The following is a 16,306-nucleotide window of genomic DNA, read 5'->3' as shown; positions in this document are numbered from 1 at the left end:
CACATGACCTAAGAAGGTGAGTGAACTGCATACCCTTTAAAAAATAATAAATAAATACAACTTCTATCAGTAAAACTTTCAATGTGTTTTAATGGTGGTGAGGTTCAAGTCTCTGACAAGTACCTCAAATATTAAATTTTGCTGAGTAAAAGAATGAAATATTCAGACCTAAGACACAATTTGAAGTGATAAATACATACATAGTACATCCAATCCAGTTTTCATCCAATCCAAAACTAATTTTCATTACCATTAGGTGATATATACTTTATGTATTATGTATTATTAAAATACTATTGATTGATACATTTCTCATATAGCTCCTATTTAGTTAGCTCCCTATATGAAGCAAATTACTGCTGCCCAGCCGGTGTGGCTCAGTGGTTGAGCATCAACCCCTGCACCAAGAGGTCACTGGTTGATTCCTCGTCAGGGCACATGCCCAGCTTGTGGGCCCAAACCCTAGTGGGGGGCATGCAGGAGGTAGCCAATAGATGTGCTCTTTTATCAATGTCTCTCTCTCTTTCTCTTTCCCCTTCCTCTCTCTATAAAATCAATAAAGAAATATTATTAAAATAAAATAATAAAGCAAGCATTTCTTTATTCTAAAGGCAAACAATTGGAAAGCATAAATTATAAAAGCTACTGTGTTTATAAGAGCACTTTTAAAAACATAAAATACCTAGAAAGAAATTTAGTTAAAACTATGCAAGACTTCTACACTAAAAACCTAAAAATCATTGCTACAAGAAATTAAAGAAGATGTAAAGAAATGGTAAGATAAACCATGTTCATAGATTGGAAAACTCATTATTGTTATGATGTCAATTTCCCCCAATTGATCAATATATTTATAATAACTCATATTAAATTTCTGGAAGCCTTTTCAAATAAAAACCTGCAAGCTAATTCAAAATTTAAATGGAATGCAAAAGTCCTAAAACAGCAAAAATAATTTCCAAAAAGAAGAATAAAGCTGAAAGACTTCCACTACATAATTTCAAGAATTATTATTAAGCCACAATTATACAAATGTTTTTTTTGGCATAGAATAAATAGCTAGATCACTGATATAGAATAGAGCATTCAGAACAAACTGAGTTATATGGTCAACTGATTTTTTTTTTCTTTCTTTCTTTCTTTTTTTTTTTGTGGTACGTGCCCCTAGCAGGAACTGAACTCGGGACTCTCTGGTTCACAGGCCGACGCTGAACTGCAGAGCCAAACTGGCCAGGGCATGGTCAACTGATTTTCAACAAAATGCCAAGGTAATTCAGTGGGAAAAGGATAATTTTTTTCAACAGGCTATTTATCGGGGAAAAAGTTAATCTTGACCATCACCTCACAACACACACAAGAATTAATTTAGGTGGACAATATACATAAAGACAAACACAGAAACTATAAAGCTTCTAAAAGAAAATATTTAAGTTTTCATGACCTTGGCACAGGCCAACTCTTTGTTTTTTTTTCTTCAGACAGAATAAGAGGAAGCAATTAGTATTAAAAATATGAGTACAGGGGACTTTCGGTCAAGGTGGCGGGTAGGTAAATGCCGTATCGCGTCCTCCCACAACCACATCAAAGTTACAACTAAACTACAGAACAACCATCATTCAAAACCGCCTGAAATCAAGGTGAATGGAAGTCCTACAACTACGGAATTAAAGCAGCAGCTGCATCAAGACTGGTAGGAGGGGCGGAGGTGGATGGGCTGGTCCCACACCCACGTGTGGCGGATAAAAATCAGGAGGACACCTCGGCTAGGAAGGTCCTCCCTGAGGACTGAGGGGTTCCCATCTCACACCAGACACCCGCTCAGGGTTCCAGTGCCAGGAAGAGAAGTCCCCATAACTTCTGGCTGGAAAAACCAGCAGGAACTGAGGCTCAGGGAGGCTGAGGCGGCTGGAGCCCCAGGCAGCTCCTTAAAGGGCCCGTGCACGGACTTATCGGACTCTCTCCCTCTAAGCTTGGAGGGGAGGCAGCTCGCAGGGCACCAGAGACATACAGGGAAGAACTGAGCTGTTTGGCACTGGAGTGAGGGCTGGAGGGGGGGGCTTTCTCCGGGACAAACGTGCTGTCAGAGGCCTTTGTTCCTTTGGTGAGCCCTTTCCTGGGGCGGCAGACAGCCACCGTATCTGGGACTCCAGCAACCTGGCTCACACTGGTTGCCCGGCCCTGGTGATTCCCTGAGGCCCTACCCCACCCAACTTTCAGGCCCACCCAAGCTGTTGCCAGTGCTTTACCATAGGATCGGCCTGTCTTGGATCCTGCTTCAGGTTTTCCTAAATTCTTTCAAACAAGCAGCATCTGGTCTCAGCTAGCCCCATATCTCTTGTTAAGTAATAACATAGAAACAAACACAGGGAGGCAGTCATAATGAGGAGACAAAGAAACAGGTCCCAAATGAAAAAACAGAAAAAATCTCCAGTAAAAGAACTAAGCAAAATGGAGATAAGTAACCTAACAGATGCTGAGTTCAAAATACTGTTTATAAGGATGCTCAATGAACTTAGTGAGAACTTCAGTGAACTTAGTGAGGGCCTCAAGAGCATAAAAAGGACCAGTCAGAAATGAAGGATGCACAGTCAGAAATGAAGGAGGCACTAACTGAAATAAAAAATAATTTACACAGATTCAATAGTAGAGTAGGTAAAGCCAGGAAGCAAACTATCAATTTGGAATATAAGGAAGCAAAAAACACCCAATCAGAACAGCAAAAATTAAAAAGAAGCCAAAAAAATGAGGAGAGTGTAAGGAGCCTCTGGGACAACTTCAAGAGTGCTAACATTCACATCTTGGGGGTGCCAGAAAGAGAAGAGAGAGAACTAGAAATCAAAAACCCATTTGAAACAATAATGGCAGAAAACTTCCCTAACTTGGTGAAGGAAACAGACATACAAGTCCAGGAAGCACAGAGAGTCTCAAACAAGATGATCCCCAAGAGGCCCACACCAAGACACATCATCATCAAAATGCAAAAGGTTCAAGACAAAGAGAAAATCTTAAAAGCAGCAAGAGAAAAGCAGTCAGTTACCTACAAGGGAGCTCCCATAAGACTTTCAGCTGATTTCTCAAAAGAAACTTTGCAGGCCAGAAGAGAGTGGCAAGAAATATTCAGAGTGATGAAAAGCAAGAACCTACAACCAAGATTACTCTATCCTGCAAAGCTGTCATTTAGAATCAATGGCCATATAAAGACTTTCCCAGACAAGAAAAAGTTAAAGGAGTTCATCACCACCAAACCGTTATTTTATGAAATGTTGAAGGGTCTTTTTGAAGAAAAAGATAAAGTATATGAACAAACAAAATGGCAATGAATACATATCTACTGACAATGGAATCTACAAACAAAATGAACAGGCAAAACAGAAACATTCTCATAGATATTGAGAACGTTTTGTTGGTTGCCAGATGGGAGAGGGGTTGGGGGAATGGGTGAAAAAGTGAAGGGACTAAGAAGAACAAATTGGTTGCTAGACTGACAAACCTCAAATAGAAGGGTGTTGGGGAGTGGGAAGAAATAAACCAAAGAACTTATATGCATAACCAATGGACACAGACAACAGTGTGGGATAAGGCAGGAAGGGGGCAGGAGTGGGGAGGAGGGGGGTCAATGGGGGGAAAATGAGGAACATCTGTAATACATTCAAAATAATTTTTAAAAAATTTTTATTTATTAAAAAATATATATATATATGAGTACATTAAACTTTATTAAAGTTACAAATTATTTACCAAAACTCACCATTAAGAAACTGAACAACCCTGGCCAGTTTGGCTCAGCAGTTGAGCATTGGCCTATGGACCAGAGAGTCCCGCGTTCAGTTCCTGATAGGGGTACATACCACAAAAAAAAAAAAGAAAAGAAACTGAACAGCCAACCACAGACTGAGAAAAAATATGCACAAAACATATATATGGATAAAAGGCTTGCCAATAAAAATTGCCAAAGAATTTAAACAGATGCTTCATAAAGGAAGATGTACAACTGATCAATAAGCTCATAAATATGTGTTCAACATAATTTGTCATCGGGAAAATGCATATTAAATAGCTATTAAATATTACATTTAAAAATGTACTATAATAACGCACCAACTAAAATGATCAAAATTAAAAACAGTGACAGTATCAAATGTTAATAAGACTATGAAACACAGAAATGATACATCTTCTCATCATCTCATCAAATGGCATATCTTGGTCTACAAGATCTGAGATGGTGCCTTTATGTGCTCTTGTAACATAAATATTATTAGGTCAAAGTGTGGGGTATTGAGTTTCCTTCACACCATGTTATAATAGACGAGTTGTAGATTGAACTGAGGATGAAGTGATATAGAGGCAAGCAACACTGTCTGACCTTTTACCTAACTACAAACTCTGGACCTGAAACTACCAATCATTTCTTTTATTCACTTTTTATCTATAAGACAATACAAACATATGCAATATAAATAATGTATACGTTACATAAACGACAATGAAACAAACACCCATTATCTACCACTTAGCTTAAGAAAATGAAGAATACCATAATGGTGAAGCCCCTGGGTACTCTTTTTTATTGTAGTCCCCTTGTCATTCCAAGTAAACAATATTCTGAATTTTATGCTCATCATTCTTTTGAGCTTCTGATGGTTTTACAACTGAGTATGTATTTTTATGTAATATATTGGTGAATTTTGCTTTCACATGTAGTAAAAATGGTATATTTTTCTATAATTTTCTCTTTTTAACCCAACATAATGTCTTGGAATTGAATTTGTGTTGATATTGGTGGCTGAGGTATTCACTGCCATAAATTAGCTGTGCTAGTGCACTCTATCTATTCTCCACAGTGCAGTTTTTGTGTTGTTCCTAGTTAATCAATGCTACAATTAATACTGTTATCAACTGTCAACTGTGAAAATGTACAAAAGTTTTAAGAATATTTTATAGGACCTCAGTTTCCAGGCCATGAGTTTATATAGACTCAATTGTACCAGACAGTACCCAAAGTATTTTCCAAGGTGGTTGTACCAATTTATACCTCAATCATTTGCATATAAGAGATTTCTTAACAAACACAATATTGTCTAACGCTTTAATGTTTACCAGTCTACTAAATAAAATATGTGAATTCATTGTGGTTTAAATTTTACATTTCATATTACCAATGAAGTATGTATTTAGTGGTCATTTATATATTTTTTAAATTTTTATTTAATTTATTGGGGTAACATTGGTTAATTACAGTAAAAACATCGATATAATCAATTAATTTGGGGGAAAATAATAAAGTAGGTTTTCCAAATGTGTATGTTAAAAAATTGACAAATTAGTTTACTTGTTTTTACTTATGTAGACAAGTTTATGTAATTAAAATAAAGTATGAATGAAAAGTTTAATTGCACAAAAAATTTTCTATATGTATTACAGTAATTTTAAACTTATAATGAAAAGATCTAGTAAATGTGAGCATTCACCAGTCATCATGAGTAAACAAATGCACATGGCTGGGGCGTGGCTTAGTGCATGTAGGTACATCAGCAGGCAGGCATTAAAACTGCTGCAGAAAGTCACACCAAGAGACAACAGAACCAATTACCATACACCATGCAGTGTGGTCATGTGTTAATCATTTGCAGAACATTGTTTACAAGTGGTGACACTTGTATTTAAATATGTAGACTATAGTTGTAGATTTGTAATATTTATTTATGTCAGTGAAATTACTACAGTTTTTTTTTCTTTTTTAAAAAATGACCTCACCTGAGGTCATTTTTGCATTTATCTTTAGATAAAGCAGGAGGGAGAGAGAGAAACATTGATGTGAGAGACACGTTGACTGGCTGCTACCCACACGACCCCAACCAGGTAGGTGCCCTTAGCGGGAATCAAACCCGGGTCTCTTTGGTCCATGGCCCAACACTCTAATCCCTGAGCCAAACCAGCCAGGGCCAGTTTTTCCAACATATGACCTATTCACTAAAATTTGTTTAAAATAACAATGAATTAATTTTTTAAATCCTGTTAATTTAATTATAAGCAAATCTTGGTTAAAAGCATTTTAAAATTAGCAGGGTGTTCATTTTCATATATGACATACAGACCAGAAATTTTGTCCATTAAATCCTAAATCCATTAAATCAAGGGCCACAAAATCAAGGATTTACTGTATATAGGTTTCTGGTGTACAATTCTATAATACATCATCTGTATATTGTATTGTGTGTTCACCTCCCAAGGTCAAGTCTCCTCCACCTCCCTTTACTCTTTTATACCTCCTCCTACCCTCCCTTCCCTCTGGTAATCATCATACTGTTGTTTGTGTTGATTATTTTTGTTTGTTTTTTTTGCTTAATCTCTTCACCTTTTTCACCCAACCTCCCAACCCCCTCCACTCTAACAGCTGTCAGTTTGTTTTCCATCTATAAGTATGGTTCTATTTTGTTTGTCAGTTTATTCTGTTTATTAGATTTCACATATAAGTGAAACCATATGGTATTTGCATTTCTCTGACTTGCTTATTTCACTTAACATTATACTCTCCAGAACCATCCATGCTGTCATAGATTTCTTTTCTTTTTTAGGGCTGAGTAGTAATCCATTGTGTAAACGGAGCACAACTTATACCTAACTCATCTACCGATGGGTACTCGAGCTGCATGCAAATCTCAGCTATTGTAAATAACACCACAATGAACATAGGGGTGCACATACTCTTTTGAATTAGTGTTTCAAGATTCCTCGGTTACATTCCCAGAAGTGAAATCACTGAGTCAAAAGCAGTTCCATTTTTAATTTTTTGTGTTTTCCACAGTGGGTGCACCAATGTGCATTCCCACCAATAGTGCACAACACTTGTTTATTGGCTTATTGATAATAGCTATTCTGACAGGTGTGAGGGGATATCTCATTGTGGTTTTAATGTGCATTTCTCTGATATCTAATGATTGTTGAGCATCTTTTCATATGTCTGTTGCCCATGTGTATGTCCTCTTTGGAGAAATGTCTATTCAGGTCCTTTACCCATTTATAAATCAGATTGTTTGTGGTTGTTTTTTTTTTTATCCTCACCCGAGGACATTTTTCCATTTTTTCTTCAGATAGAGTGGGAGGGAGAGAGAGGATGAGAGAGAGAGAGAGAGAGAGAGAGAGAGAGAGAGAGAGAGAGAGAAACATCGATGTGAAGAGACACATCGAGTGGCTGCCACCCACACAACCAACCAGGGCCGGGGACAAACTGCAACCGAGGTACATGCCCTTAGCGGGAACTGAACCCGGGTCTCTCTAGACCGCAGGCTGACGCTCTAACCGCTGAGCCAAACCGGCCAGGGCTGTTTGTGTGTTTTTTGATGTTTAGTTGTATAAGTTCTTTATAAATTTTGGATATTAACCCTTTATCACATGTATCATTGGTGAATATGTTTTTCCATTCAGTTGTCTTTTCATTTTGTTGATGGATCTAGATTGCTAATATTTATTTGAGGATTTTAGCATCTATGTTCATCAGGGTTATTGGCCTATAATTTTCTTTCTTTGTAGTGTCTTTATCTGGTTTTGGAATTAAGACTATGCTGACCTCTTATGAGCTATGCAGTCTTTTTTCCTCTTAAATTTTTGGGAATAATTTGAGAAGAATAGGGGTTAGTTTTTCTTTGGCTGTTTGGTAAATTTTATCTGTGAAGCCATTCAGTCTAGGTTTGTTGGCTGGGAGTTTTGTTTTGCGTTTACTGCTTCGATTTCATTAGTTGTAATTGGTCTAGTAAGATTTTCTGATTTATCCTGATTAAGTTTGGAAGATTGCATGTTTCTAGGAATTTGTCCATTTTGCCCAGGTTTTTCTATTTGATGTTATATAGCTATTCATAGTGTTTTTTAACAATCCTTTGTATTTCTAGTCTCAGTTATTACTTCTCTTTCATTTCTGATTTTATTTATCTTTTTTTTTTTTTCCTTGATAAATCTGGTTAAAGATTTGTAAATCTTGTTTATCTTTTCAAAGAACCAGCTCTTGTTTTCATTAATCATTTGTATTTATTTTTTCTAGTCTTTGTGTCATTTGCTTCCTCTCTAATTTTTATTATTTCCTTCCTCCTACTTAATCTGGGCTTTGTTTGTTGTTCTTTTAGGTTTAAAGTTAGATTGTTTATTTGAGATTTTTCTATCTTTTTGAAGTAGGCCTATAATGCTATGAATTTTCCTCTCAGGACTGCTTTTACTGTGTCTTATAGGTTTGGGGTTGTTATGTGTTCATTTCCATTTATCTCTAGGTATCTTTTGATTTCCTCCTTGATCTCATTGTTAACCTATTCATTGTTTAGTAACATGTTATTTAGCCTCCATGTCTTTGTGCATCTTTTAGTTATTTTTTTGTTATTAATTTCTAGAGAAGATGGCTTGATATGACTTCAATCTTCTTAAATTTATTAAGACTTGTTTTATGTTTTCATGTGTGGTCTATCCTAGAAAATGTTCCGTGTGCAGTTGAAAAGAATGTATAGTCTGCTGCTTCAAGGTGAAATGCTCTGAAGATATTAACTAGATCCATCTCATCTAGTGTGTCATTTAAGGCCATGTTTCTTTATTAATTTTTTGTCTGAAAGATCTATCCATTGATATCAGTGAATGTTAAAAGTCCTTACTATTACTGTATTACTTTTGATCTCTCCCTTTATGTCCATCAACAGTTGCTTTATATTTAGATGCTCCTACGTTGGGTACATAAATGTTTAGAAGGGTTATGTCCTCTTGTTAAATTGCTCCTTTCATCATTATATAGTGTCCTTCTTTGTCTCTTACAATATTCCTTGGTTTAAGGTCTATATGGTCATATATAATATATATATGTGGTATTGCTATCCCAGCTTTTTTCATTTCCATTTACATTTACATGAAATATCTTTTTTCATCCCTTTACTTTTAGTCTGTATGTGTCTTTTGATCTATGGTTGGTCTCTTGTAGAGCATATATATGGGTATGTTTTCTTACCCATTCAACTACTTTATGTCTTTTGATTGGAGCATTTAAGCCATTTGCATTTAGAATGATTATTGATAGATATGTATTTATCTGTCTTATATGTATTTATTTATTTATCTATTTTATTTTTCTAGTTATGTTCCTCATTTTTTTCTTCTTCCTCCTCTTGAAGAAGACCCTTTAACATTTCTTTAATACTGGTTTGGTGGTAATAAGCTCCTTTAGCATTTCCTCCTTTGGGAACCTCTTCATTTCTCCTTCAATTTTAAATAACCATGCTGGATTAAGTAGTTGTGGTTAGTGGTCCTTACTTTTCATGACTTCAAAATATTTCATGCCAATCCCTTCTAGCTTGGAATGTTTCTCTTGAGAAATCAACTGATAGTCTTATGAGACCTCCCTTGTAGATACTGTCTTTCTCTTGCCGCTTTTAAGATTCTCTGTCATTAAACTTTACCATTTTAATTATGATGTGTGGTCTCTTCTGGGTCTTCTTGTTTGTGACACTCAACCCCTTCTGGACTGGTGTGTCTCTTTACTTCATCAAGTTAGGAAAGTTTTATGACATTATTTCTTCAAATAGGTTCTTAATCCCTTGCTCTCTTTTCTCCTTCTGGTGGCCCTATTATGAGGAGATTGTTATGCTTCATGTTGTCCCAAAGGTCCCCATCCTAGAGCCACACAGCTCAGTCTGTCCAAGATTCTGCCAGGAGCCAACCCTCAATGTGGCAGAGTGCTTAAGTCAGGAGGATGGGGCTACCTGGAGCCTGGAAGGTGGGGCTAGAGGACCTTCCATAAAAGTGAGGCACCAATCAAGTTCATGGGAAAGTGTAGGGAATATAATAGTCCCTGCCCCAAAACCACACCACTCAGACACTGACACCCCCTGAGTCTACCCAGATCTCTACACCTCAGTTCAGGCAGCTGACTCCTTAGCAGGGCGAAAGCTCTTCAGGGTGGGGCAAAAGAAAGTCCAGACGGTGGGGCTATTGCATTCTCCTGATGCCATATAGAGTAGAGTGCTCCACCCAAGAATGACAGTGTTGATGGTATGGGGGAGTGACTAAGCACAGGGATCCTGGTAGCTGTCCCCTTAGCTCTCTCCCCAAAGCCACAAACCCAGGCTCTTCTCACATGACTCCAGTCCACTCTGCCTTCCCTCTGCCAGAGTCCAGATTGAGTAGCTGTGAACAAGATTTTGTACATTGGGCTCTTTAAGAGGGCTCTTGGGTCTCTAGCAGACACCTGACTCTTGCTGGCAGACAGAATATCCCCTGATTTTCACAGCCAAATGTTATGTGGGCACCTTTTCTCAGCTCAGGCGCTCTGAGCTGGGGAACCTGGCTTGGGGTTGAGATTCCACCTTTGCAGCTGAGCTACCCCTCTGGAATCTCAGGTGCCGCATATGAATGAGGCCAGACCTTTTTATGTCTCTACCTTTCCTACCAGTCTTAATGTGGCTTCTTCAGTTAAATCTTTGGTTATAAGACTTCTGTTCAGTTAGTCTTCAGTTGGTTATTCAGGTTGATTGTTTTATATTTTAGTTGTAATTCCAGCCTTGTCCTGGAAGGAGATGAGTGTAACATCCACCTAATCTACTGCCATCTTGGATCAGAAAGGATCTTATATTTCTTGTAAGAAAAGTTTTTCTGTATCTTTTGCCCACATTTTCTGTTGAGTTATTTGTGTTTCCATTATTAACTGATAGGTAATTCTTTCTTTTCTGAACCCAAATTCTTTGTTGACTTTATATTTGCAAATACTTTCCCCCCCAGATTGTGGTGTGTCGTATCATTTTTTAATAATGTCCTATGATGAACAGATGTTTTTAATTCAAGCAGAAGTGAATTATTGATCTTTTTCTTTATGGTATTTTCTTTCTAGAGCTTGTTTGAAAAATGTTTTCTTATCATAAGGTTATAAAACTAATCTTCTGTATTTCCTTGTAAAAGTTTCTAGTTTTGGTTTTTACATTAACGTATTTAAAACATCTGGAATAAAGTTTTTAATATAGTATAAAATAGCAATTTAATTTTATTTTTTTCCATATGGGTAGCCAGTAATTCTAGCACAGTTTATTGATGAGTTCATCTTTCTCCACTGCTATACAGTTTTTTCCTCATTATATAGCAAATTTCCAGATATAAATGGGTCACTTTTAACATCTCATTTTCCCCCTGTGTTTATATTATATTTATAAATTGCTATAGCTTTATAACAACTTTTGATATCTTTAAAGTAAATCCTTAACATCCAATATCAAGGTACCCACTGATTTGGTTCCCAGCAAAAGTTCTCTTCCTGGCTTGCAGACTCTCTTCCTGCCTTCATTCTATGACCACACATGATCTTTCCTCAGTGACTTCTTGTGGAGGGAGATCTCTGATTTCTCATTCTCTTCTTATAAGGACACCAGTCATATCAGATTAGAGGCCTACCCTTAGTACTTTATTTAATCTCAATTACATTCTGATAGGTAGCAAATACAATCACTTTCGGTGTTAGGGCTTCCACACAATGAATTTGGCAGGAACACATCAGTCTATAGCAGAGGAGATATGATGGGAAGAATCATATATGTATGTAGATGCAGGTTACTTGTGATATTTGAGTTGGGTGATGAATATTTAATTTATTACAATGATTTATAACATATGCTATGCAAATTTTTATAGCAAACATTTTATTAAAAATAAAAATTAATGAATTATAGCTACATGTTAAATTAAACAAACAAATACATTATTTTACCTTGTTTCTCAGACTAGTGTTATCTATTTTGGTTATTTCCTCCTTCAGGTTTATGGTAGAATAGTTTGTCAAATCCAAAGGAAAACCCTATTGACTACTAAATTTGCTTTGATTCTACCATTCAATTTATGTAGATCTGAGTTTAAGTTATACCTCCTGTATGTTGCAGGAACATAGAAATACAATTAATTTTCCTATATTGATTTTACATATACCAAACTTGCCAAAATTTGCTATTTGTTACTTAGGGCATTGGTTAAGCTGCAGTAACAGAGACCTTGAAATAGAATGGTTTGAAGATATTTTCCCATATTAGTTTCTAGAAGTTGTGTGTTTTATGTATATCACATTTAGATTTATAATTCATTCAGGACTGAGATTTGTATATGCCATAAGTGTATGTCAAGTTTTTTTTTTCTTTTCTTTTCATATGAACATTTATAGGTCCAGTACCATTTATTAAAAAGTCCATCCTTGGCCCTGGTCAGGTAGCTCAATTGGTTAGAGCATCATCCCAATTATGGGTTTGTTGTCCAGTCAGGGCACATACAACATGCACCCAATGAATGCATAAATAAGTGGAACAACAAGTTGATATTTCTCTCTCCATTCCTCTTTCTCTAAAACAATTTTTTTTAAAAAGTCCATCCTTCCCAACTTTTCTATAATGCTACCTTTATAAATTTAATAATCTAAATAGGTTTGGGTCTGTTTCTGAACTCTGTGTCTGTATCATTCATCTATTTTTGTATACTTATGCCAATGACACACTGTCTTAATTATTATAGTCTTGTATAGGCTTGACAAAGTAAATCTTCCCACTTTGTTCTTCTTCAAGACTATCTTCACTTTTTCTGGCTTTTTGAATTTCCCGATAAATTTGAAAGAATTTAATTCTTATAAATCAACACGAATTTGAAATATTCATAATTTCTTAGTGAGCTTTATAAAATACTCCCTTTTTTCCCCTCTCTGAGAGCCTCCTTTCTCCCCCTGCTTGTCTCTAAGGATGTGCCACTTAGCAGATACTTGATAAATGTTAGTTCAGACATTGGTCTATCTGGAAGAAAAGAAGACAACTGATTCAAGCTTTTAGTTAAACTTATTTGTGATAATTTAAATATAAAATTAACAAAACAAAAGACAGAAAGAAAAAGGAAAATGTTGTGCCACTTCCCTTAGACCTCCATGGTTTTATTTATTGATTGATTGATTTTAATTTTTTTAATTTATTTATTTTGTTACAGATGTTTCTCCTTTTTTACCCCATTGGCACCCCCCTCCCCACCTCACACCCACCCCGTCCCCGGCTTTGTTGTCCATGTCCATTGGTCATGTATACGTGCATATAAGTTCTGTGGTTTATCTCTTCCCACCCCCGACCCCCTCTTCTGACGTTGTTTTAATTTGCATCTCTCTGATGATTAGTGATGTTGAGCATTTCTTCATATGTCTCCTGGCGATTTGTATGTCCTGTTTGGAGAGGTATCTATTCAGCTCCTCTGCCCATTTTTTAATTGGGTTCTTTGTCTTCCTTTTGTTGAGTTGTGTGAGCACTCTATATATACTGGAAATTAACCCCTTATCTGATATATCATTGGCAATTATGTTCTCCCATACAGTGGGTTGCCTTTCAATTTTGATGATTGTTTCTTTTGCTGTGCAGAAGCTTTTGAGTTTGATGTAGTCCCATGTGTTCATTTTCTCCTTTGTTTCTGTTGCCTTAGGTGATATATCAGTGAAAATTCTGCTGTGTATGATGTCCGAAATTTTGTTGCCTACATTTTCTTCTAGAAATTTTATGGATTCACATAAATTTTTATGGATTCACATTTAAGTCTTTTATCCATTTTGAGTTTATTTTTGTGTATGGTGTAAGTTGATGGTCTAGTTTCATTTTTGTGCATGTAGCTGTCCAATTTTCCCAACACCAGTTATTAAGGAGGCTATCTTTACTCCACTGTATGCTCTTGCCACCTTTGTCAAGTATTAATTGAGCATATTGCCTTGGGTCCATTTCTGGGTTTTCAATTCTGTTCCACTGGTCTATATGCCTGTTCTTGTGCCAGTACCAGGCTGTTTAGTTACAGTCACTTTGTAGTATAACCTGATATCATATCTGGTATTGTGATCCCACCTACTTTGTCCTTCTTTTTCAAAATTGCTGTGGCTATTCGGGGACTTTTTTGGTTCCATATGAACTTTTGAAGTATTTGTTTTAGTTCTGTGAAATATGTCATTGGTATTTTGATGGGGATTGTATTGAATCTATAGATTGCTTTGGGTAGTATGGACATTTTAATGATGTTAATTCTTCCAATCCATGAACAAGGTATGTGATTCCACATTTTATATCTTCCTGTATTTCTTTTTTCAATGTCCTGTATTTTTCTGCAAATAGGTCCTTTACTTCTTTGGTTAAGTTTATTACTAGGTATCTTAATTTATTTGCTGCGATGGTAAATGGGATTGTTTTTTTGGTTTCTCTTTCTGTGAGTTCATCATTGGTGTATAAGAATGCTGTTGATTTCGTGACGTTAATTTTGTATCCTGCTACTTTTCCAAATTCATTTATTAAGTCTAGTAGATATTTGATAGAGTCTTTAGGGTTTTCTATGTATAATATCATGTCATCTGCAAATAATGACAGTTTCACTTCCTCCTTTCCAATTTGGATCCCTTTTATTTTTTCTTCCTGTCTGATTGCTGTGGCTAAGACTTCCAGTACTATGTTAAATAAGAGTGGTGAAAGTGGACATCCCTGTCTTGTTCCTGTTCTTAATGGAAATGTTTTTAGTTTCTGCCCATTGAATATGATGTTGGCTGTAGGTCTTTCATATATTGCCTTTGTTATGTCTAGATATGATCCCTCTATTCCCACTTTGCTGAGCATTTTTATCAGAAATGGATGCTGGATTTTGTCGAAGGCTTTTTCGGCATCTATTTATATGATCGTGTGGTTTTTATCCTTCATTTTGTTTATGTGGTGTATCACATTTATTGATTTGCGAATATTGTACCAGCCTTGCATCCCTGGAATGAATCCCACTTGGTCATGGTGAATAACTGTTTCGATGTATTGCTGGATCCGATTTGCTAGTATTTTGTTCAGGATTTTGGCGTCTATGTTCATCAGGGATATTGGCCTGTAGTTTTCTTTCTTTGTAGTGTCTTTTTCTGGTTTTGGAATTAGAATTATGCTGGCCTCATAGAACGTGTTTGGAAGTCATCCTTCTTGAATTTTTTGAAATAGTTTGTGGAGAATGGGTGTTAGTTCCTTTTTGAATGTTTGGTAAAACTCCCCCGTGAAGCCATCTGGGCCTGGGCTTTTGTTTGCTGGGAAAGTCTTGATTGCCTCTTCAATTTCCTTAGTTGTTATTGGTCTGTTCAAGTTTTCTATCTCTTCCCAGTCCCGTTTTGGGAGACTGTGTGTTTCTAGAAATTTGTCCATTTCGCTTAGATTGTCGAATATGTTGCCATATAGTTGTTCATAGTAGCTATTAACAATCTTTTGTATTTCTGTGGTGTCGCTTGTTACTTCTCCTCTTTCACTTCTGATTTTGTGTATTTCGGTTCTCTCTCTTTGTTTCTTGGTGAGTCTAACTAAGGGTCCATCAATCTTGTTTATCTTTTCAAAAAACCAGCTCTTTGTTTCATTGATACTTTGAATTGTTTTTTTTTTTTTTGGGGGGGTCTCTATGTCATTTATTTCTACTTTGATCTTTACTATTTCCTTTCTTCTACTTGCTCTGTGGTTTTCTTTTTGTTTGCTTTCTAATTCTTTAAGTTGTGAGGTTAGATAGTCAATTAGAAATTTTTCTTGTTTCTTGAAGTAGGCCTATAGTGCGATGAACTTCCCTCTCAGAACTGCTTTCACTGTATCCCATAGATTCTGTGTTGCTGTGTGTTCATTTTCATTGGTTTCCAGGAAGTTTTAAATTTCTTCCTTGATTTCCTCGCTAACCCATTCATTGTTTAATAACATGCTATTTAGTCTCCATGTGTTGAAATGTCTTTGCATGTTCTTGTTGCAATTGATTTCTTGTTTCATGCCATTGTGATCTGAGAAGATGCTTGATATGATTTCAATGTTCTTGAACTTGTAGAGATTTAGTCTGTGTCCTATCATGTGGTCTATCTTTGAGAATGTCCCATGTGCACTTGAGAAGAATGTGTATTTTGTAGTTTTGGGGTGTAATTCTCTGTAGATAATATTAAATCCATTTGGTCTAGTGCTTCATTTAGAATCTCTGTCTCCTTGCTAATTTTTTGTCTAGAGAATCTATCCAGTGGTGTCAACGGGGTGTTGAAGTCCCCGGCTATGATCGTATTGCTGTTGATTTTTCATTGGAAGTCCTCCAGAAGATTTTTAATATATTTTGGTGCTCCTATATTGGGTGCATATATGTTTATCAAGGTTATATCTTCCCGTTGAATAGATCCTTTCAATATTATGTAGTGGGCTTCTTTGTCTCTAGTTATGGCCTTCATTTTGAAATCTATTTTATCAGATATGAGTATTGCTACCCCAGCTTTTTTTTTTTTTTGCTTTCCATTTTCTTGGAAAATGTTTTTCCATTCCTT

This window comes from Molossus molossus, unplaced genomic scaffold (genome assembly GCF_014108415.1).
Source record: "Molossus molossus isolate mMolMol1 unplaced genomic scaffold, mMolMol1.p scaffold_m16_p_9, whole genome shotgun sequence".
NCBI classification, from domain to species: domain Eukaryota; kingdom Metazoa; phylum Chordata; class Mammalia; order Chiroptera; family Molossidae; genus Molossus; species Molossus molossus.
Note: the sequence above shows the minus strand (reverse complement) of the source record.